Source organism: Ischnura elegans, chromosome 3 (genome assembly GCF_921293095.1).
Source record: "Ischnura elegans chromosome 3, ioIscEleg1.1, whole genome shotgun sequence".
In the NCBI taxonomy this organism is placed as follows: Eukaryota; Metazoa; Arthropoda; class Insecta; order Odonata; family Coenagrionidae; genus Ischnura; species Ischnura elegans.
In genome coordinates this window covers 111407260-111432085 of record NC_060248.1, presented here as the reverse complement: position 1 = coordinate 111432085, position 24826 = coordinate 111407260, and the positions used below count along the sequence as shown (strand labels likewise).

The 24826-nt window shown below is 38.5% G+C and overlaps 1 protein-coding gene and 1 non-coding gene across 4 annotated transcripts in view; one reads left to right on the top strand and one right to left on the bottom strand.

The window, feature by feature from the left end:
- Window positions 1-24826, bottom strand: part of LOC124156362 (rhotekin-like) — a 585015-nt gene that overhangs the window by 447078 nt on the left and 113111 nt on the right. The gene's annotated exons all lie outside the window — the stretch shown is intronic.
- Window positions 22566-22638, top strand: Trnav-uac. The gene has a single exon. It is a non-coding gene; the product is annotated as a tRNA-Val (tRNA).

The window sequence follows — 24826 nt, the reverse complement described above, 5'->3', positions numbered from 1 at the left end:
GAAACATCTAGCAGGGAAACCCGATCAATTTCAACTTGAGAACACCAAAAACAGGTTTTTTGAAGTCAATTTTAAATTAACCATATTGTAATATGCCAATTGTTTCAACATCACGGGTACGGATGTAATGCGGATATGATATAGAATTAGTCAGCTGTGATCCAAACCCCAGATACCAGCTTTATTCCGTAGTGACAATTAAAACATGGGCAAAATTAACCACTCGCTCCAAAGTACATTTAGTGAGTAGTTTAAAACTTAAAAATAGTTTTCGATGGAATTTATCAGTAATCTATGCAAGTTCTATGTCATAAAACTGATTAAATAACCGTGAAGTTAATGAAATAATTACTTCTTCCCACTTATTAGCTTTAAGAGTACCAGTAAGAGTACAAAGAGCTACATGGAGAAATTAATATGATAATCTTCGAAATACACATAAATCATGATTTTTTCGCTTATTTAACAATTTACATCACATTCTTAAAAATTTAAAACGAAAACAGATGAATAGCAATCCAAACAGTACTTGTCATTCATATTTCGCGTGATTAAGGGAAATTATGAAGTCGAAATTAGTTGAACGAATAAATATTCCCCTTAATTTTGAGACTGGATGTCGATAATTAGTAGATAACTGCATATTATGAACCTATCTAACAAAAATAGCTTAATTTCGGAACTTTGTATGACTGACAACTTCACGACAGAACCCCCGAGTAAGTTACCCTCAGCGAAATCGATGAAAACTTCACAACTTTCCGGTCAGAGAAGCAAGAAACTTTTGTACCCGCTACACGATTTTCAAGTTTTCGCCATCAATGTCTCGTTGCAGCGGCTTTTATTATCGTTCCAATAGAGTTAGATTCCTTAGCGTGCGACGAGACGGAGAGGACCAGCTGACCTCGCGACACGCGCAAATGTGTCTGGGTGTCCCCGCTTAGAATTCTCTCCTTCTCGGGGTCAAGATGTTGTGAATGGCGACCTCTTTCTGCACAACAAAAACCCTTTTTTTCCACGCACACCGGAACGACACGGGGGTCGACTCTTCGATCGGGAAAGGGCAAGGTGCGAGGGAGAGAATATAGGTGGAGATCAAACCGCATTCCACCCTTTCCTCCGCAGAAGAGAGTGACACTGACTGAGGACGAGGGTGAAAGCGATGCAAGCGGCTGGGATGCGACACGGATCCAGCCGGCAGGCATGTGCCGAGCCTGCTCTACAAGACTCTTCGGAATGCCGAGTTGCGGTCGGATCTCGCCATTATATCTTCTGACCGTTTTCCATAATAATGATTATTCTGCTCAAGTACATGAAAACAGCGATATAATTAGTCCAATACGACAAATATCATTATTAAAACAAGTCAATATATGGACACTGGAAAGTCGACCGCCCGTATTAGAGCATCATTAAAAATTTTATTTTCATTCAATATGTATGTAATACGCAACTATCTTGCTTCACGCCACCTAATGAGCTTATTATATTCCTTCCACTTCCCACATTCTTGTCTCGAAAGATAACTTCAAAATATCTCACTTTGTAACTTCCAATTTTCTATCAAACGCTAATTCTGGTCGAAAATCCTAGCCTGATCTATCATATGACGACGTCAAAATATGTTTAATGAATTAAAATGGCCGTAATCTTAGAGGTTGACAAATGAATGATGAAAATACTTATTACATTCACTATTTTTCATCCTCCATCGAGATGTGTTCAGTCTCCTAAACCGCCCCGTGAAATTAAATTAATAGAAGTTATTTATATTTTATTCCCATAAAATTTAGGACAGCAAGAGTTACTTCACTTGATTTAAAATAGTGGATTGCTCAGGGGAGATTGGGGTCAATTAACTTCATTGACTAATGCGTTATCCAATTATTAGTATTAGTTGACTCTGGTGCGCATGAATTTCTACACGCGAAACGCATTTATATTTGCAGAAATCTATCTCACAAATTTTACAATAAAAAGAAAATATAGTACCGTGCATAACTGACATTGGTGCATTGAACCAATTTATGTTGTTACCAATCACAAGAAAACTTTCATAAATATTATACGAGTGACTAAATATCTAATTTGAAATTTATGAAGGTCATTTATTAAGAAAAAAATCTAATAAATAAAGAAGGAGGCATGTTTCATGGAGTTATAATAGGGTGTAAGCGCGAAAATTATGATGTTGAAAGTGGGAAATCAGCTGATCTTAATCGATCAAAATCTTACTACGCAATCAACATCACTGAATTTATTTTTTAAAAGATTAATTATTAATGATTAAGAGACAGATAAGATTGAATTAAATTATAAGAAGTTAACAAGCTTTTCATTTGGACACAGACTAATGGCACTCGCTGTATATTTCATGGTTGACTCAAGGTCGAAAATAATCCAAATATTTCGGACTGTATTCTTGTGCTTAGCCAACCATAACCAGGTATTTTATTGAGAAATATGGACGCATATGACCTAATTTATTTGGAATGCCGCCATAAAATTTTAATCAAGGACGATGCGAATATTTTCACCGGCTAAAATTGAATATTTGTTGGGCAATTCTGCTCAGTCGTCGGTTTTCGAAACGTCGGCGTCAATGGAGACCTTCACCCCGTGGACAGCCAGAACGATACTACTTTTTAAGTAATGGGTAGGAGCCATTTCGGGTGAAAACATTAGTTCAACAGAGGCATATGAAAATTGCGAACATGACAGTAAGAAAATGCTAAGCAAGGAGGAAATTGAAGGCGGTGGTGTTTATGGAAAAAAATAAGAGAAATAAGATATTAAAATTATTTTCAAGGCTACGAATGTTATAAGGCCTGTAAGCTGGTAAAAAATGGCAAATTAAGCAACTCCGAATCAAAAGTTTTGGAGTTTATAAAAAAAATCTTTATTTTTTATTATCTTTAATCTTTAAAAAATTTATCTTATTTACGGTAACCAACATCAATCTGAGCTATTGAAAAAAAAGCACCGTCCATGATTGTAATTTTCGGATTCAATTTTTGTAGCACAAGGATAGATTTATTGTACCATATAATCTTTCTAATACGTTTCCTCCTCAACCGAAAGCTACAAAACATGTCATTACGCAATGTCATTTTAATATTTTTATGCACTACTTTTGCTTTAAATTTGCGAGGTTTGGGAAAAAAGGTTGTGTTCAAACAAGTTATTTTAGGATCTGTGGAAAAAATCGCTCGCTTGCCATCCACACAAAAAAACAACAAAAAATACCAAAAATTATTAATTTCTCATTAATTAATTGTAAATGATTTTCCTTACCCATTTTCCACATTCAGATCCCTCCACTGCGTCAAAAATTTAAGTTAAGAAACGCTACCGAAAATAAAAATATAAAAACCAATATTTGAGCGGAGTTCATTCTCTCAGACGAATTACACAAATCCCAGCACTGAAAATAGGAAAAATCAGCGACACTTGAAGTGAAAGGCTCCCCATAAGTCTTACCAACCTTCATGCTATTCAGATGGTCTTATCAATATCCATTTTCCTTTTTCCTGACTGGCCAAAATCATTCCTTATATTAAAGACATACACATTCCCTCTCCCTATAGATGACTGAGGCATGTATGAATCCCTAACTGCAGAAAGGCATCATGTCCAAGTTGGGCAATTTTTCTTTTTTCTTCTTTAAGTTGTCGCTAGGTGCTACACTTAACGTTTCCTACTAAAAGGTAACATGTTATGGAAACATATGCTCGGTGTTATTAGCATGACAAGCTTAGTCTTGCAACTAGTAACAACTTAAATAAAAAAAAGAGAAATCGTCCAACTTGGACATAATGCCTTTCTACAGTTAGCGAATCAAATGCCATAGCAGCGAACTCTGTATCTAATTTCTTCTCAAAGTTTACCATCCTCATCGATCTGATCGACTACCTCTTACAATTACTATATTTTTCATACAATCTTTATTGTCCCACACTCTTTTACACCAAGAACTCGAACGCTTTTAGCCATCATTCGACTTTCGCACTGTCCAGGCTTCCAAGCATGAATATGGCACCCGTGGGCGTTGACGGGTTAACATAGAGGATCCTCAAGTCGGCCTCATAATGTGTTGTCACCCACCGCGCATTTAAATGGGCTTACAGAAATCGCCACTCGCGCACACACCAAATCGAAACTCCACTTGCTTCCACGCCATGCCATGTGACACCAACATACATGGATCTCCGGGGCATTTTTCCCAAGAACAGTTTTTAAAGAAGGGAGTCAAACAACCATGTTTACATTTTGCATTCACAAAATAAAGAGTCAACTACTTTGCCTGAGTCATCTTCGTTGCACACATTGGTAATTGCAACCAGTTCATTATTATTTTACCCAAATCAATGGTAATCATCAACATAACGCTTTAATTTTTTTCAATAAGTTATAATGCCGTACTTACAAAATTGGGGGTGGAATTCTACGTCCTTCACAATTAGATGTGAGGATAAAAGTCTTCGTCGTGCGTATGACTTTCTAAGCGTTTTTTTCACTGCTGTGCTATTTCCTAACCATAATTTAGGGGGACAATATCTTGCTCATGGCATTCACGGAGATAAAATTGCAACGCTGCATAATTAAGTTCCGTCAGAAGTTTTGAACATAAATAATTCCATGTATATTTCCTGGAGTCATCAGCAGTTTTTAAAAATTTCAGAAAGGCACCAGTAGATTTTTGAAAAGGAATGGCCCCCTTATGCTTCGCACATATTAGAACTCAAGAAATTCGTAAAGGTAAGTCGGAACTCAAAAAGTCTCAACTCTACGGTGAAATGATCAGCGTCGCAACACCATTCCACCACACCCCATTGAAGAGAGTCGTACGAGTCCCCAAGTGAAGGGAAAAAGGGCAAGAGATTGATTAGGACCGTCTGAACGCCAGATAAGCTGACGGACACGAACGAGCAGTGATTTGAAAGTCACTCACGGGCCACGGATTCGACCTGGAATTGAATTATAAAATTTGGGTCACTTTAATATTCTCGCTGATAGTGAATATAAAAAATTGCCTTCCTAAACGGAAAACGGGAAGAGCTTCCAAATGTTTGAAGCAAAATACCGGTTTCTAAAAGGAAGACAGTCGCTGACAACTCGATTAATCATAAAAGAAAAGAAATTGATTCGACTGAAGCAGCTAATTGCCCACGACTTAGAGATCTGATGAGGTCGGTCCAGAGATATAATCAAGATGAACTGGAAGAGGCGGGGCAGTGCACGGAGACAGGTGCAAAATGAAACACTCAACACACTCATTAAAAATTAATGTGAAAAACTAATGAACCAAAAAGAAACAGAAAAATTAGGGAAAAGTTAAGTACTCAAAGCCATTACACTTATCAGGGAAAATTAAAATTGACATATATAACAGACAAAACATAGTCCTGAAACATTTAACGGCAAGTACATGTTCCCGGCATTTCATTTCCTCAACTATTTTTTATTTTGAATGTAGTTGGGATTAATCACGTTTTCAGTTAGATTGGGTTACTATTTACCAATATTTTTGAGAGAATATTGTATAAAAAAACGGGAAAGTAAGACAAAACTACGGGAGTGTATCATCGCATACTGTGTCAACAACAAAGTATAATGTTCAACAACACTATGACCCTTAACATTATTTTACGAAATCCGAATGAGGGCATATCGCGAGATTGGAAGCTGACCGAACCTATTTGGAAATGATAAACGAGAGCACATGAATATTTTAGTATGCATGCATTAAAAATTAATTAACCCTTGGTTGATACAAAGGTGAGATGAGATCACCTAATGATAGGAGGGAAAGGTTAAACAGGCACAAAAAATACGATACTCAAGGGGAATCATTGAGGTCAGTTAAAAATAATCCCCGAGTCCATATTCGGAAGTAGCTGATATAGCTGATAATATGGATGACCCGAATATCAGCAAACATTACCAATGGAGAACTTGGGACTTTTCAATGAGATCCTTCATGCGTCATCCGAAAAGCCTGGAGCGATTGAACACTAAAATTAATACGAGAAGCAGTCATTTTGCTTCCTTGCAACTGATAAGCGTAAAAGTCTGCATGTAATTCGATCGAGGAAATACAACAAACTGAGACTATTATCTACCTATCAAAACTTATCAAGAGGTATAATAATTCGGTCAATAATGCTCACCATAAGTATTTCTATTTCAGAAAAAAAAACATTAAAAAGAGCAGGTAGCAATTAGCAAGACGAATTATGTTGCAGGCACCTAAGAACCTACGATTCAATAGACAATATGGCATTTGGGGGAGGCGATCGACAGCCGAGGTGATTTACTCCATAAGAAATGAAGGGTGGAGAGAACCCTAGCGCGTCGGCATTAGCCAGCTCTTACCGAAAGTCGCCAAGGGGGCCACGGATTAACGTCCCATCCGACGGACGGAGTGCTGTATACGAAGAGCTCTCCACAAAGTACTCGAGCAGTCTCCGAAAAATTTCCGCCGCCGCCGGTATTCGAATCCGTACCCAAAGGATTGAAAGCCAACAATGAAGCCACCATACCAGCCCGATCCCCCTAAGATTCAATTTATTGGCGTTAGGTGCAAAAATAAAACTACATAAATGTTCGTGTTTGCCGGTACTTCCACAGCAGATGAGGCGAACGAAAACATTGAATGTGACGGAGACTTAAGAATTTAAGCAAGCCTTCCCTCGACTGCAAATAGAGAGCGAAATCTCTACTGCATGGATGCATTTAGATTCCCCAGGTGGATAGCGAACCCGTTCGGAATAAAGCGAAGGAGACAGTGGAAGGGCAAGAGGCCCGTAAGCGACAGTGGAGAAATTCCCCGCTAACCCCATTAAAATGTCGCAAAACGGAAGATGATACCCGTCGCACGTAGCGTGCATGTCGGCAGTAATTTCACGGCTCACTCTTTCCAGAAATAAATGGACATCGAAGAAAGTCAGTTGCGTCCCGATTCTGACCGGAGCCTTCCCGATTTAGAGCCGGGTTTATCTACAGCTGGATTTTCTCCTCACCATGAGGGAGGCGATGAATATCTTAAGGGTTTCTCAGCCGGAAATTTACCCATCCGCCGGAGAATAACTTACCACCCTGTTTACCTTTACTAATGTGGTCAAAATGTTTGCTCCTTGTGCCCGTGACCTTCAGAGAAGTACCTCACTTCATACAGACGCGTCATCCCATGTAATTTCCCCCCTGCCGACTTACGGTGCGCTGAGCCTACCGCCTCTGGTGGTGAGCGAGTATAACTATAGTACATCATATTTATCGTATGTTAATTTGGGCTATTTCAAATTCAAAAAATTAAAGTTTTCTATAGTAATATATAATTTTTGCTATAAAATTATTAACCTTTTTTAAGTTTGAAGATCTAGAGGGCATCACCAATTTCTCAACAGCCGCAAGAGGATTGATAAGAGAAAGAAATAAATGAGAATATATTCAACAAATTTTCTGCGTCGTTCCGGAAGCAATCAATTCCGTCGTTATTTTCAAGGCGCATCCAAATTTGCGCAAGAAAAAAATAATGTTTAGCCTAACGAAGCTGAACAGATATCTCGATACTCGATGGGAAAACAATCTCCAAACGACCCAAAACGATAAATAACTATCTATGAGACAATGAAAACAATATACACGACTTACAGGAATTCATGTCGGGTTCTCCACAGGATCAGGTTTTCTATAGCCGACATTTCGATGCTCAACTCGACTCGGAAAGCCTACCATACCATTTCCGTTGAAATGACTTTTTAAGGGACACGCGTCGACATTGAAGGCGAATGAAAGGAAGAAAAAATGAAAGGTTGGTCTTCTTCGAAAATATATTTCACTATCAATAATATTAATTATCAATTATGTATAAAACAATAATGAAAGTTTTCTATTTGAAAATTTTCTCAGTTGAAATTCAGTGAAAGTCTCTAAAAATTCGGAATAGACTTGAAGAGACTGGAATGACAGAGCAACGTGCAATGAGCAACAGGGAGGAAATAACTATAAAAACAGACAACGGGCTGAGATGGCAGGCTCAAAAAATATTCTGGAAGAACCACGGACGGTCTGGGGTAATTTGGGGCCCGCGGCTGGGGCTCATGACGGGGCCCGTCTTTGGGGTTTCTGGGGTCCTCTCTCGAAAAGCTGTGGGAGATTGTATGCGCGGAAATGGATTTTAACGTTATTATGGTTCTTAACAACTTGATAAAAATTAATAACATAAACAGGGTAATTTCGTAAGGAAAAAATACAATGAAAAGTGAGAATTTCACAGCTTATAAGATTTAACAATGTTTATTGTGATTCTATTTAGTGATTTTTTTCCTTGAAATAGCACTGAAATCTAAAAACACTTCTAAAATAACCTTTTCGAATAACCCTTTCAAAAAAGCATCAGGCTCTCTTTTATCTTATGACATCTTTTTATTATTTATTTTTGTATGGTCATTTTACAATGAGCATGCTGTAAAGAATGAAACTAATGAAAACGTAGAATTTAATCATCATCTCTGGTCAGCTATCCTAAGATTGGATTGACACAGCTCTCCACTCAATTCTCTGATCAGCTTCTTTTCACACCAGCGCATTTTTTCTCTTTCACATACATCTTTACCTGTTCCATATAATTCATTTTTATAGTTGCAAAAAACTTTGTTCAAGTAATCTTAGTCTTTTTTATTACACATTTCATGTACGCATCACAATAGACGCGAGCGTAGTGGGCCGCCCTAAGCTCGGGGCCCTCGCCGACTGCCGACCAGCCGACCTGCCTAGACCGCCCCTGGAAATAACGATTCGGCAGATAAAATCGCGGAAGTATGATCAATTAGCACGATCAAACGTATGGACGGGGTGAGAGGGAGAGAGAGAGAGCTGGAGGGCGAAGGAGTCAGAAGTGACCTCGGGGGACTTAAAACGAAACGAAGCCCTTCTCCACCGCCGAAAAGAGCTCTTGAATTACCGGCTTGAGGGCAGCGAGCTTGTGTGTTGCAACGAGAACCATACACACAGGCACGAATCGCTTCTACACGTGCCGACGGCCGACCAACTGGTGACCCGAGTCTCATCCATCGGGAGAGTCTCTCCATTCGCAGGCATCTCGAATAATTGGTTCCTCACGACCGAACAATTTCATAAGAAAAAGGGGAAATTGATAGAAAAAAATATATATGTGAGGGAAAAGGACAGGTTAGCCTTGCGTCTTGGTCGCGGTACGGGGTCGTGGAAAACGAAAGGTACGTGTATAGTAGGTGTATATGAAAGTCGCTAAGTTGGGAAGGGTAAATTCTCGTGAGCTGAAGAAATCCACCGACATCCTATAGGCTTGAGAGAAATTGAAGGTGAAAAAGGTCGCTCATCTCGCTCCAGCGATCTCAAACACGCACTGAACAACGGACCCGAATGCGGTCTCCGGTGCGATTTCTAACAAAACACCCCGATTGGATACTAGCACACAGCGCATCCTCTAGATTTGGTTCATAGAAAATTCCAGAGGGAGTTCGCAGCTTGGGCAGCATGATGCCTATCGCTCGGTAATAATCTAAGACTATCACTGAAGCTTAATACAGCAGGGAGATAATTACATTTCTTAAGTAGCTGGCGGCTAGAGAAGTTTCAATATAAGTGTGGGAAATATTATAAATTATGACATAAAATTCGGTAAAATGAAATTTTGAGCCGGATCAAAAACGGAAAAATTGCGGGCAAAAAATGTTTCACATAAAATGTCAGATGGAAAAATACGGTGTCTTGAATTATTTTTTTCTTCCTGTCCAGCAAGGCGCTGAGTGTCTTGAGACACCATAGTCATAATCGGCTTTGCATATAATCAATTCAACTCGACACTTATTACTAAAATTTATATAATTTTCAGATGGTATAAAATCGATAAAATTTAAAAAGAATGATGCACAAAGTAGAAGGAACTTAGGATAGGACAGTTCAAAATTATAAATAATACTGAATATTTCTTAGCCTGTAGGTATTCTGTTACTTTTATTTCCCAGCCTTTTAATTTATACGCTTTTATCTTGTTATTTAGGTGAGAATGTCTTAACAATGGTCGACACCTCTGACCTATTAGCAAAAATGACAATGACAATACAAAGGTATAGAAAATTATGTAGTAAATAAAATTAAAAAAGCCACAACTTATAATTCAAAACTTACGTTTTTACTAATAACATCTCGAAATAGAGGCAATAGCATGGATTCTCCCGTATATCTTGCTCAGTTTTTCTTTCACTTAATTCAGTCAATTTTCCCTCTGAGGGATGCAGAGGGTTTCCAGTCACGGGCTACTGACAGCGTAATTTTTTTTAGCTCATATAAAATAGAAAAAGAGAGACATAAATTATTAAAAGGGTTTCTATACGGCAAATATATTACACGATAAACTTCTCTGGAATTGAGCCGCTGTTTGACATAAAAAAGTTTGGCGTAAATCTATAGAGGTGACGCAAAACAGTCGATGATCGCACGGTGAAGGACGATCTATCGAATACACTACCCTCCCCCACTCCTCAATAAGTCACGGGAGACGGACCAAGCATTTTTTTAACGTCATCAAAGAAACCTCATCCGCGAGGAACAAAAAACTATTACATTGCAGGGCGGATATCTCACAATGGAACGTGTCACTCAACTCTCTTAGTAGAAAAGAAGAAAAAGCAAGGATGTTTAGAAGCCTCCCTCTTGGAGATCCAAGCGGAACATGCGACGAGGCAAGAAAAAATAATACATACGACGACGCTGGTACGGCAGGCGAGAGAAAAAAGGCAACTAAGCAATATTTCAGGATTTAAGAGAATATCACCAAAAAGTCGGAGCGATTTCCCCGTTTAAAGAATTGCCTTAGGTCGTACTATTAGTGAAGATATTTGTGACATCAGAGGTGGCGGAAATTAATTCCTCACTCTGTGATACAACTCGAAAGTGAAGTGTGGGGGCAGAGTTCAACCCGGAATAAGCCACAGACGTTTGAAATTCCCACATTTAGAATAGCTGGGCCAGTTTCTTTCCCTGGAATTCCTCACACTTCCGAGGATTTTTGTTTTGCATGTCCGAAGGCTTCACCCGTCATTTGAACCTGGTACCCTCCGATCTACAGCCAAGCGTTCTGGGCTACCATAATTACAAGATGTTTTTGGAAGCCGATTGAAAAGTTACAGAAGTGGCTGCACGCACCCACGATTTTCTTTCCAGACGTCGGGTATTCCCGAGGACATGTGAAATAATATGATAACATATATTTTTCGCACGTAGATTAACTCTTATGTTAAAAGTTTTCCTGGCACGTATATCGTATTTGCAATTTAGGGACGACAGCTACGAAGAGGAAGAAAGGGAAGAGAGTGAGAACAGGAAAATAATTCCTTCAATGCGTTTAAAATGAATTGAATTAAATGGGATTTCAAATACTTCCAAAGAAATAGTTGATAAAATACAGCTCATGGGTCCAGTTCATTTCAATCAGCTTTGGCTTAAAAATTTATGGGCGGCATATCTCACTAAAAATACAGGGAATTATCCTCGCAGTGCATTTAAAGGATGCGTCCAAAACCTAACGCAGTTATTCGGACACATCCACATGATACGTTCCATCAAATTTTAAATACCTTCGACGGGCAGATGAGATCTCCGAGCAACTAAGGAATGAAAAATTTTCGTGAATAACGAGTAGGTACTCTAAATCAAAATATTACTTCAGAATTTTGGATTGGTTGAAAAAAATACTACAACAGTTGATGACAACTTTATATGCAAAAAAAACAAAACTAGGGTACCCGTAAAGATATTTTAAATCAAGACTTCTGAAGAAAGGGGGGCATTTTTTAGATTTGCCATTCTCGCTAAACTAATACGAGGAACCATGGAGCTTATCCTCATCCAAGTGTACTATGAGGTATGGATCACATGGTGGAGACTCTATTCTTCAGATGCTACGAACGGGGTGGGGTCGTCGGAATAGAGCAATGACGAACCCACGGATATTACATTTCCTAGTCCCCTTGGGCAAACCTTGAGACCAGCCCGCCATGGCCACAAAGAGCGACTATATTTTTACAAGAGCGGAACAATTATAGAAACATGAATAGACGAAGGAAAATGGGCGTCTTGCGGAACATTAACCAGAGGAAGACAAAATGCACGGAGTACGGAATAGAAGATGGGTGGCGAATTGCAATTAACATGAAGGTTTAACTTCTGAAAGCAAGAACATAGACATCTGATTACCCTTGACATGCTCGAAGGCTTGCCGATGCTGGTCGTATAAGATGAGAATCTGTTGCTTCATAAAGCGATATTAAAAATGCAAGGAGCAGAATTTCCAAGTATTTTTCAAGTGTAGAGAAGATGCGCGTATCACGTAAAATAGGATTCGAAGCAGATGCAGACGATGACCTAAAAGTGTAAAAAAAAGAGGAAAAAGGAGGATTGAAGGAAATTGTGAAGATATTAAAATAAATCCTTGCAGTTTTCCACGATTATTTTATAACGACCTGGGTTTAAATGTCACTATGTAATTTTATAAATTGAATGCACTACACATCATTTGTACTTCGAAGATGATGTAATAACATTGAAACTTAGGTCGTAATACATTTCATAATCGTGGAAAATTGCAAGTATTTATTTTAATATGGAAAATCTCCACTCCATCACGCTTGCGAAGAAGAAAAGGGCCCTAAACGGGAAGTAAATATAATGACGATGAAGTGCACTCCGCAAATACATAGCCCATTATCCATCTCCATGCCTCAAAACCCTTCGAGCAGAATAGGGAGAGAAAAAGGACCCCATAGATCAAACTCGTTAAAAACAATTTCCTCACGGAGCGACGGAGGTTTTCATCCGGATCGGAGGACACATTGTTGGCTCTCCGCTGGAGCGGGACGCGACCCTTCGAAGATCGAGTAGTCCGAGGCTGCGAAACCTACCATCATCTCTCCCCACCCCATCCCTTCCCAGCGTATCAATTTGAAGGCCCAGGGAGCATCGCGGCCGCCGGGGAAGCAGAGCGTGCCCACCCGCCCTCTCCCGAGGCGATGCGGTAACTAGAGAGAATGGCCTCGGGCATTGATGTAAATGGTGGCATTATATCACCGGCACTCAGGCAGTGATCGCTCGAAAAAATACACACACTCGGACGGGGAGGTAGGTAAAAAGATATCGACGCAGGAAATCGAAACTAGATCAAATTTGCCGGACTCGGTGGGGGTGAGGTAAAGTTCTCTCTTTTAACCAGAAGGTTGCCGGTTCGAACCCCATCTGGGAATGTTTTCCCGGTGTAGATATTGGATATGCGGTATCTTTCGTTATTTCACTATTAATACACGCCAATTAGTAGCGGATCCAGAGATGGGGTAGGAGACTATAGACCCCCCTGCGGTACACCATTTACACTAGATAAAATGGCAGTTTTATTTACTACTGCCAATACTGCTGAAAGATTGCCCCACCAGTCCTCCAACATAGCCCCCCTCTTGTCCCTATCCTGGATACGCCACTGACATCAATGTAAATTAAACACAAGTGATGGTTGACGAAGGTATGGTATGATAATTGGAGGAGGCGACCGACAACTAAGGTCATTTGCTCCATGAGGGATGAGTATGGAAGGAAGGATAAAGAGAAACCCGGCGTCGGAATTAGTCTAATCTCAACGAAAGGCGCCAAGGGAACCTCGGACTTACGTCTCATCCGATGGACTTGAAAGTGTTCTCCACGCAACAGTCCGGCAAGGACAGGACAGTTTCCGAATATGCTCTGCCACCTCCATGCGTTTCCAAAGTTGAATTGAAACAACAAAATACGATACGACATTACATTATCAAAATCATGAAAATATGCCTCCGATACCATGAAATTTCCAAGTGGCTCATTGTGCCAAACACGTCCAAATTAAATTATGGAAAAGTAGGTACAATTTCGTAGCATTTTGATCATTATGACCTGTGAAACACTGTGTAAATTTCTACATGAGGGTAACAGAAAACAAATGAATGCAAGAAAAAAAGAAATTTAGGAATCCCGTCGATTTTGCTAGAATATGTGATGAGGAATTTAACACGAAGAGGTTTTGGATATGAATAATGTTTTCCAACTTCCATGGTGGAATAAGTATTTATTGTGGAGGGAAGCAAAGGTACAAAATTTAGAACTACGAGGTCTAAATTCAATATAAATTACATATTACTTCCCTTACATTTTTGCAAAAGCTGCATTCACCAATAATAATAAATTGTATTGAATCATTATCACTTACCGTTTACGACGGCGAATATATTTCCGTTAAAGGTTTTAAAATGAAACAATTGGATTATTTAGCTTTTAAAAAAAGGTTATGCCCTCTGGTTCTTCCTGACATTCAATCAAATAGCACCTCATGCACTAAATGCAGCAATTCGGTTGCACTGTGGATGACATAAATTTCCATGACAACATTAAGTAAGCACAAGCACATGCAAATGAGTTTTGAGAAATTATCGACCGAAATCGCATGACCTCATATGCTTGGCAATGACCTACTATTCGTTCATAATTAGCACTGAATTTCGAGAAAATATCCGTCTCACGATAGAATGAAAGCTGCTAAAATCACTGGAGCGCACCAAATTACGAGGTAGGAAGTCAAATCGCAATCAAGGGTGCCAGTGGTTTTCACCTGCTACTTCAATGGAATAACAGACCATTAAAAATTACAGTCTTCTTGTTACACTTCGGTATGAGAAACAAAAACACCTAACGCAGCTATGACAATTGTGGCAGCCAGCATTTTACCGCAGTTGCTTAAACGCCGAATGTTTTAAGTATGTTTGGAAGTTTCATAACATGCATACAAACTTTCCGTAAATGCATGCACCACATTCTATGATTGGAACTAGGTTGAAGCCCAAAAATAAAAACATGTTCGATGAATAAATTTAAAACACAAGATAATAAATATTACACATAATATTTCAGATGCCAAAGCTGAGGACTCAATGAAAATGACAAAATATGACACATTTAATTATTAAACGCTCTATTGAAGAAATAATGGACTGTAAAAGGGTTGGCGAGAAAAAAGGAGACACAATGCATTGAGAACTTTTATTGGAGCATACAGACAAGCCTCTTTCTCGGTTACGCCTACTTCAATCTCGTAAAAAAAATCCCTTCAATCCATTTCCACACCCTTCGCCTTCCCAATAGTCCTGCCGCCATCACTAACCTTCACGGAGTATATACGAAGAATTACTTCATAAAATGCTTCTTGAGATGATATCTTAGTTTTAAGCGGAGGGGATTAATGAATTATGAGAAATTTTACACTGGTCGATCAAGGGAAACAAGTTCTGAGCTCAGTACAATTTTCACATTTTTGCTCATTTTCCAACCAAGGATAAGACGCATTTTCGGCAATATCAAGGGTAAGAGCAGAAACATACAGATGTTCATAAATTATTTCTAGATAAATATAAACTTTATCGTAAAAATTGTATCACATTTGAAATGTTTCCACCAAGAGCATTACACGAAACTTATATCAAGAAACGACGAAATGGTCTTCATCACAACGATAAAATGTTTTTCCAAGTTGAAAGTGTATTTTTTAATCCATCGAGGCCACCCGCATCTATCGGCCTAAAATAGAAATCGATACAGAGACAACATTTGTTGGGAGGCTCTCCTAGGTGAAAGAATTTCGTTTATTTCGTAGCCGCAGAGCAGGGAAAGTACGGATGCGGCACACGGCAGTGGCACTAAGGAGGACGATCCTCTGGAGGGGAAATTAGAAAGCATGTTCGTTCCATTGCACTTGCAAGAGCATGTTATTTTTTTCAAGAATAGGATGCCTTAAATTTCCACTAATTAGAGGAGAAAGCCCTGGCGCAAGGTAGGGTGGAATTGGAGGAGTGCTTCATCAGTGAAGTTCACGTGTTTCAGGTAAAGCATAAAACAAAGATAGAAATACAAGGATTAGTAGAACATCAGATATTATTCACAGCTCGCAATGTAGCAAATGTAAGGACTTGAGCTTCGATCCCTACTCTTAACATTTTATTTAAATTTCCAGTCCGAATTAAAAATACGAAACAAAACGTTTCTACAAGAATGGATGGTAAAAACGACCTCTTTTAGATTTTATCTCAAGTTGGAAGGCAAGAACTTTATTAACCCTTTTAGTGCTATCCTTCTTCCCAGGGTACTGTCGAAAAATGCGGAGGGTATTTTAATAAAATGTAGCGACTAGGAAAAATAAACATTATATAGTTAATTTTTTAGATATCTTTAAGCGGTTTTTTTTATTAATGAGATTAAATTGGACAATAATCACAACATTTTTATACATTTACTGATGCATAAGTAATTTTTATTTCAATGTCCTCAAATTTAACATCAACTACGTAAAAGCCGATATAGTATCGGCGCGCCGCACTAAAAGGGTAAACTGATGGTTATAAATCAATACCTGGGTTAGAGTTAAAAAAATATACGGCCGAGCACTCGACACTAAAACAACTGATTTCTTAGTTTCAACAAAAACAGAATTATTGTCACAATAATAAAATTGCTTCAGTCCAAAGTTCGATATCTTGAACTTGATGCTTCAACCGACCTTATTCACCTTCACCAACTAAATATTTTTGGTGTAAGTACACAAAGTTGGCAATGAATTACTCGCTTTACCTCTCACCAAAAAGAGCCCTAACAATGCGGGAAGTGAAGATTACTACCTTTTAATTCCATTATTAGAGCACATCCATATTTTATGCAGTATATCCACGTAATTTGTTATATTGACTCACCAAGGATACGTCATGAGTTAGAGACTGCATTGTCTCCAAACAATCAGCGATCAGTAATGGAAGAACTTACACAAAAACGGTCGATTCAACTTACCTGAAAAGAAAAGAAAATATTTTAGAACATCAGGTCATTAAGACATGCAAAAAAGTGAAATCTATGAATAAAAGAACACTACCCATGCTTCCCAATTATTATTAATTTCTTTTGCCCTTGTTTCAACGCGCAGGCATCATTTTTAATTTTAATAAGTCTTGAGGATGATACCAATTTGCTTATCGAGCAGCTATAATAGTGGTTTCTTCAGAAAATGGTGAAAAATAAATGGGAGAAAGATTTAAAAAGAATTTCCAATAATTTTTAAGTCAACTAAGCAGACTCTAGTCCCCAGAGATTCACATCCTATGCTTTACAGGCCAGACAGTTTTTCGTGAAGAGCATAACAAACATGCAGTGATTCTGAGGTGCTTCAGTACATTGATTCAATCTCAAAGATTCAACCCTCAGAAAAAGCTAAAGGATAACGTAGACTTCTACTGAAACTCTAACTCTTAGAGAGCGTTTCAAATTTTAAAAAGGATATCCCAACAAGGAGTGAAGAATTCTTTTGGGAAATATTTGGAATGGTCAAAATGAAAAACGCCTTAATTTAGAGCACCAAGTGATCCGAGCATAAGAGAAAAACCACACGGTCGGAGCACTCGAAGGCCATTGCAAATCCTCCCTCGGGTCATTGATCAAAATCGTCGGGATATAACCATCGCCTCTGCGGTTAACTCAGGACGTGACCACGCAGCGAACCGCGAATTTCGTCTTCCGAAAAGAGAGACTTTTTTGGGAGCACCCGTCCTTGAGGATCCCAAACAAACTCTTATTTTTACAGCTAAAATTCTTTTTAAAGAGCTATCCTCATCACCATTGATCAACAATCCTAAGACTGGTTTAATGCAGCACTCCATTACGCTCTCCTTTCCGCTAGTCTAGCCGCGACGTGTGTCTTCTCTTTTACATCCTTTATAACCTGTCCTATGTAACTCATTCGGGGCCGTCCCTTGTTCTCGTTCACGTGTCCTTCTGCGATTGTTTTCATCAATCCATCATGGCTCTTAATGTAGCCGACTAAATTTTACCGTCTTATCTCTATGGTTTTTAGAAGAGTTTAAAGAGATGTATTCACCCAAAAACGAACGCATACTATATATTAGAGATCACTCCCGACTAAGCCACTTAATGTTTTCAAATTCTCACAACCTCCGACTTTTGATACACGAACGTCTAAGCAAAGCCACATTTATCTTCTTCTCATAAAGTACTCAGGTCGAAGGTGTCGGCTGTTGGAAGGTTTCAACCTGAAGACGCTGGTAGGATAGCCAGCGAAAGTGTTGTCCACAAACAAGCTAACGCGGAAGAAAACCCTGAAGAAATGCAGAGATCAAACCATCGCCGCGGAAACCTACGTTCCAATCACCACGTCTTGCTGCATCAATTACAGAAAAAACACGAAAATCCCATTCAAAGGGTTGGAAGGGTGGAAAGGGTTGAAAAATCCTCCTGGCGACGGAAATAACGAAAAAAAATCAATGAAAATCAAAGCCAGGAGACATATATGGCTCCTTTCACTCTCGCGGACAAAGGGAGAGGATGCGACTCGAGATAGGGGGGCTGACGGAGGGAGTTTCATATTCGAGGCACGAACGCGATACTCGGGACTTCCGCGGGCGGGTCAATCGGCGCCAACGCGGAAGGGTGGAGGAAAACAATGAGGGAGGGGGAAGGATGCGATAGGTGTGAGATGTGATGAACAAGGAAATAGCAAGGGAGCGGTAGGAGTAGAACGTCGTGCATTGTCCATCTCCATTTTCAATCATTTTATCTAACTTTTACTTCATTAATTCAATTCCGCACGTAATTTGGGTTTTTCATCGCATAAATTTATACGTTAACTAGGTAACCCGTGCGAAAATTTCGCCCTTTCGCGATATCAGGGAATAAATATGTTAAGGAAACGGTGTAATTTAGAATAAAAAATGTGTGGAGTCGATATTATCGAGCGGGTGTTTGGCATGGAAAAATCGAAACTTTTAAGTCAAATTAATGGGTAAATAGTGAAATTTGAGATTCAGTTTGTATTATCCGTCAGAAGCCGACGATTCAAAGTTTAAAATGATGTCTCATTTATGACTGCAGATGCATTAACGGATCATATACGGAATGACAGAAAAAGACCTTTCTCTGATAATATATAAGATTAAAAAAATATTAATTCGTATTTATGTATGTTTTGCTGGGTTGATGTTTTAGATTTTCTATAGTTTGTCGAGAAGAACGTTGCTATTTGTTGTTTATAAAAAAAAGGGTATTTTTTGAGAGAAAGTTTAAGAGAGAAGAATGAGGAGGGGCAATGCCAAATTGAGATTTTCAAGGTTTATGCAAATTGAGGGATCCCGACGTCAAAGGAGTTAGGTGGCGCACATGTTCAGGAAGGGGCGTGACCCCTTCTCCTCCTCCCCTTATCCTTCCGGGTGGTAGTGGTCGGGCCATGCGATAGACACTAACCGTTCAATGCCGAACAACGGTTCCAACCGCCAGAAAAGAAACATTGAACCAAATGCTAAAGGATGACTTTCTCCTCTCAGTTTTCCGCGTTTAGGGTGTCATTCGAGGGGAGGAGACTTGGAGGCTAAAATACGGGTTATATTTGATTAAAAAAAGTGGAATGGAGGGTTGCAGCATACCTATCTAAGATAGAAAATATGCTGATCTGCGATTAAAAAATCAATGAAATACAAGTAACTGAATTTGGCAAGTCAACAGAACAAATAGATGATAAAAAAATCATTTCTTTCAGTCGTAAAGTAGGTTTTCAATCGAGGCCAATTTGAGTAAAGGCTCTCTCAGTCTCCAATCACAATTTTTTAATGAGATACATTTATTGGTAGTAATTTTTAATGCATTTGAAATGGTGAATCAGATTTTTGATCGAAAAAGGTAAAACATTCAATACATAAAAGCATTTATATTTCCAACACCTGAAAAATACCACCATTTGAAAGTATTTCACGAAATACTTAGAGAGACACGATTTTTGAGTCCGATTTCAGCCGCAATAGAGATTTTATTCTCAATAGCAATATTAATATTTTACTAAACGGATAGGCATAGAAATTATTTTTTCCCCGAATAATAAAGGACTTAAACAAATTCTAGACGGAACTTATTCAGAGCATTTCGTTTATAATTGTTAACGGCTGGCGTCTTGACACCGCAAGCCTGTGAAGGCGGAGTATCTTTATGTAGATAACATGATCATTGATCAGTCATATCGTGAAAGTGCTCGATTCAGTCCAATAACTTTTTTTGAAAATTGGAATTCTTTATTTTCAAAACTGATTCAATGACAAACACATGTACACAAAATATAAATAAGTAGGTTATTTTCTTTACATTATGAGTCCTTCTTAGCCATACTCGTCTTATTTAGTTCATCAGAAGGTTCTTTTTCCATTATGCATTAATATATGCAATAATAAAATATTAATATGCATGCCATAATGAACAAGTTAACAGACTAATATCTTTGCTGTCCAATAATTGAAACACGGTTTAAACATAATATAATAAATTGTCACCACATCACCACACTTGCCACCACACTTGTCATCACATTAAAATTTCACGATTGAAAATAATAAAATATTTATACAATTATAGAATATTTAAGGTAATTCAATTAAATTAATGAATTCACACTAACTTAGAAATAATACATTTAAGAATAGCATTTATAATTATGTATTTTTTTTAATAATTGAAGGGTCATATTCATAATAAACGCTTCCTGAGTTACATTGTCACCTCATTCAATGCCCGTAAGGCATGCAACGTCTTTGGCAATCAATTGAATATTTTGGGCACAGTCCTTTTCATTCTATTTCCATCACTTTCATTTAAATATGTTGTAACTTCATAATAATTTACACTTCTTTTTTGCATAATAAGTGCATCCCCTTTCAATTGTTTTATCTCTGCCTGAGAAATAATTGTCAATAACTAAAATGCAAGTCAGTAGTTTAATCAACTGGTAATATTTGCAATGATTAAGGCATGTTTTTTGTGTGATTAGCAGTAGTTTTCACTGGAATTTTTTTAACCAACACTCCGGGTAAAATAAATTATGAATACTACATAACTTTCTATTAAGTGACTATTTTTCCCCCAAACAGTGACACCATATCTTAATATAAACCTACTAAGGCAAAATAAATGATCTTTTTAACATTTACGTTTACAATGAGAGGAAAGAACTTGAAAATGAGGGAAAAGGGAAAAATACAGGCAACCGGCGGCAATCAGGTTTTAGAAAGGGAATGAGGCGAGCGTGAAGGTGTGCATCGCCGAAAATATGGCCCAACACAAAAAAATACGGGAATCGGTGGAGAAGACCACTCGCAGCCAGTGGGTCAGCGAGGTCAGTGGTCAAAGACCTCACGGGACGGTAGAGTAGGACGCAAGAGGAAAAAAAAACCAAGTCCCCCAAAGCGCACGGCATGGACCGGTCGCCTTTCATCGGGTCAAATCGATGGAACTTTCTTTCGCGGTCAAGCGGAGCGCCGGAAGTGGGAGGCTGCTCGGCCGATGACGGCAGAGTGGGCGGCCGGGGGAAAGTGATGGGACAAGTTCAAGGCGAGGCGGGAAGAAAGAGAAAGATGCCCTTGAATAAGGCTGCCACTCCATGAAACAAGTGAAATTATTTACAACGATTTCAATCTTCGTCTCTCACCCATCGCTTGTAAATTAAAATACTCCCATGAAAGAGTTCGAATGAAAAAAACCTTTATCGCTACCACACTTTAATAATAATCCCATGCAAGAACACGACAATCACTTCATACGTTGGTTTCATGGGTAAGGGTGAAATTATTAGCACCGTAATTAGCTCATGCCATAGAATATGTACTCTGTGCCCTTGTTCACTGGAGTAAGTCCCTCAACGGCCAAACTTGGGGTCGTGGTTTCGGGTTCCGCCAAAGTGAGATTTTCATTACAAAGGACTATGAAAATAAACACATGAGAAACACTGAAAAACGAATTAAGAAGTCACACAAAAGATTTATGAATAATCAAATAATTTAAATTCAGAGCGGAAAAGCGTCTTTGACCATGGATATAACATGAATAATACGTGGCTTTGGACCTCAATTGAAAGAATTTTAAGGACAAAAACGCAGAAAATATAGCGATATTGCTATCAAATAAGGACCTAAATTTACTGTACCTCTTTAAATTTCCAAATAATTTCATGATATAAATATGTATTAGAATTATGCGGTGAAATATATTGAAACAAAAACCAGACCCAGGGGGTGGGCAAGAGTACATAAAATTCCTCCCCAATCCCTCCAAGGTTTTGACCTGAGTCCGCCACTGGTAGAAACAAAGGCTCTCCACTCGCAAAATATTGTAATTTCAAAACTAAGGCTAATACTTCACTGAAAGAAACCAAACAGTATCAGTGCATCTGTTTGATATCATTGGCACGGAAAATGCTGTTCAAATAATATAGGATGATGGGTATCGAAATTTTATATCAACGAAGTGCCGAAGTATTCATAAAACGAGGTAAAAACCAACGGGTTTATGCTGACGCCACTACCACTTAGAGTTCAATACCAAGACGAGTCAGAGATAGCGCCGCATTAATGATAATGCCCTGAATGGGATGGACTTAAGGCCAAATCCGCTGCAGAAAAATTGGCATGCTCCTCAACGTTCCCGTGGTGTAGTGGTTATCACATCCGCTTTACACGCGGAAGGTCTTCGGTTCGAACCCGAGCGGGAACATTTTTTCCATCCTTCAGTAATGAAATATTTTTCAGAGCAGTTTTTCAGAGGCTTTGCAAATTTTTACATTAATCGTTAAATAGCGTCATTTTCCTTCAATTAAAATGATATTAAAACTCCTTGTAAAGCAACAATTTTCATCAGATTCTGAGCCCATGCCTACGTTTCGAATTAAAGGGGCTAGTACTGAAACGAAAAAAATAGGCATGGGAAATAGTTAGGGAATTTCATTGCTAAAAAATAATTTTATATTTCCAAGACAACGAAGCTAAGTTCAAAATAACTTTTGTAATCGTTGCAATTTCACTATATCTGAGAAATAAATTAATCGAAAGGCTACGGAAATTCAAAAAATCTATAATAAAGAAAATACCGGAAATACAAATAACCTTGCGATTAAACAAGCCTCGATTTCTATTCCGAGAGGCGATTCTACAATACCCATGAATTTTCCTCTTGCTTTCAATCCTACAATCATGTCCAAATAAATCGTTAGGTTTAAGTCTAGAGCACATTCGCTCGTAAAATGGCGAAGAAACATCTAGGGCTTAAAAACGGGATCAAGAAGCTTCAGGTGTCGGGGGCAGTGGGTAGAGTACGATAAAACGGCAGAGAAAGCGTAGAGAGCAAGGATAGATGCTGTACGCTGTAAGAGGGGAAATCGCTGTTATTGAAATATATATATCCTTCTCGCGCATTTTTATTGAGGCAGGCAGGGAAGCCCACGCAATGGAATTTCAGGGTGTGGATTCGCGCGAATGAAAGTTCGCGTGTTATTTGATTGGGATGAAAGGAGAAGGCGAGGTTTCACTCAAATATAGCCCCGAGGGTCGCGAAACCTCCGGAACAGCTACCCACACACGCCCTAGGTGGCGAAAAAAATTAAACGAAATGGAAAACATGGGTGAAGAAGCATAAAGGGAACAGAGTGAAAATTAGGACAAACGGGGCCACGAAAAAAAATATCCGAATGGCAGAGATAGTAGCAAAGAATGTGGGCTACGAGAAGGGCTATTCCGAGAGATAAAGTAAGGTGCTAGGAATCAAATGTAAATAAATGTGAATGTATACTTTGTATATAAATAAAAAATAATGGCTAATCTTCAAACGCTAAAGTATTATGTACGTAGTATTTAATCGTTAAAACAGATTGGGCTGATCCCTATGTTCGATCAATAATCACGTTAAACTAAGAAAAAGTTTTAAAAAATCAACTAAGAAAACGTTTTAAAAAATCAACTAAGAAAACGTTTTAAAAAATCATGGCATGCTACCTGGATGATAGGAATGCAATAGCGGGTCTCTATCAACGATCTTCCGCTTTTACAGCATGCTTTTTTAAGAAGGAACTTTAAGCACTATATGTAAAAAATATAATAATGGATATATTTGCCGAACGAATTTAGAAGTCAAATAAATTCCTACTAAAGATAACGCCAACAATAAATTTACTCACAGCGCAGAATAATTGAGCCTTGAATTATTTAATCCGTCGTAATAAGCACGATGGGCAATTTACAAGTGAGCAGAAACGAATGGTGATAATGATAATGAAATATGTGTGATTATTGGTCGTGTCGAGCAAAATAACAAGAGAAATACTTTTACAATGAAAGGTTTCAGGCTTTACCGGGGGATGGCTTGGATGTTTTTTCTCGGGTACTACGCCTCAAAAACTTTAAGCCTACTCTAGGAATAATAACTTTTGCGAATTTCATTTGTGCGCCGGCTTCGTAAAAGTTATTATTTCCATTACGGAAAAATTTTACATGGTAAACCCAGAAGAAGCACAGAATTATCTCGTCGCCGCATCTATTTTAACTAACGACTCGCTAGCAAACGATATCGTACCTATGATATAATTAATAATGCTCCCATTTAAAAATCAAATCCTATTTTAATTACATTTTACCATAACCCTGAGTTTGTAGCTGTCTTCCCAAACATGAATCGAATATATAACAATGGGTTAAAGAAATCCATAAATCTCATGAGGCTTAATAGGCCATTTCACGAAAGAGAAAGACAATTAGATCACAAAAAACTACAATTACATCGATTTTTGAATCCTTTTGATTCACATCTGATTCTTCCAAGGAACACGTAGGATGTTTCTCCAATATTGATGCAAAGGAGCACACTTTGACGTTATTCAACATAAAATGGTATCCATTCACATAAAAGTTCG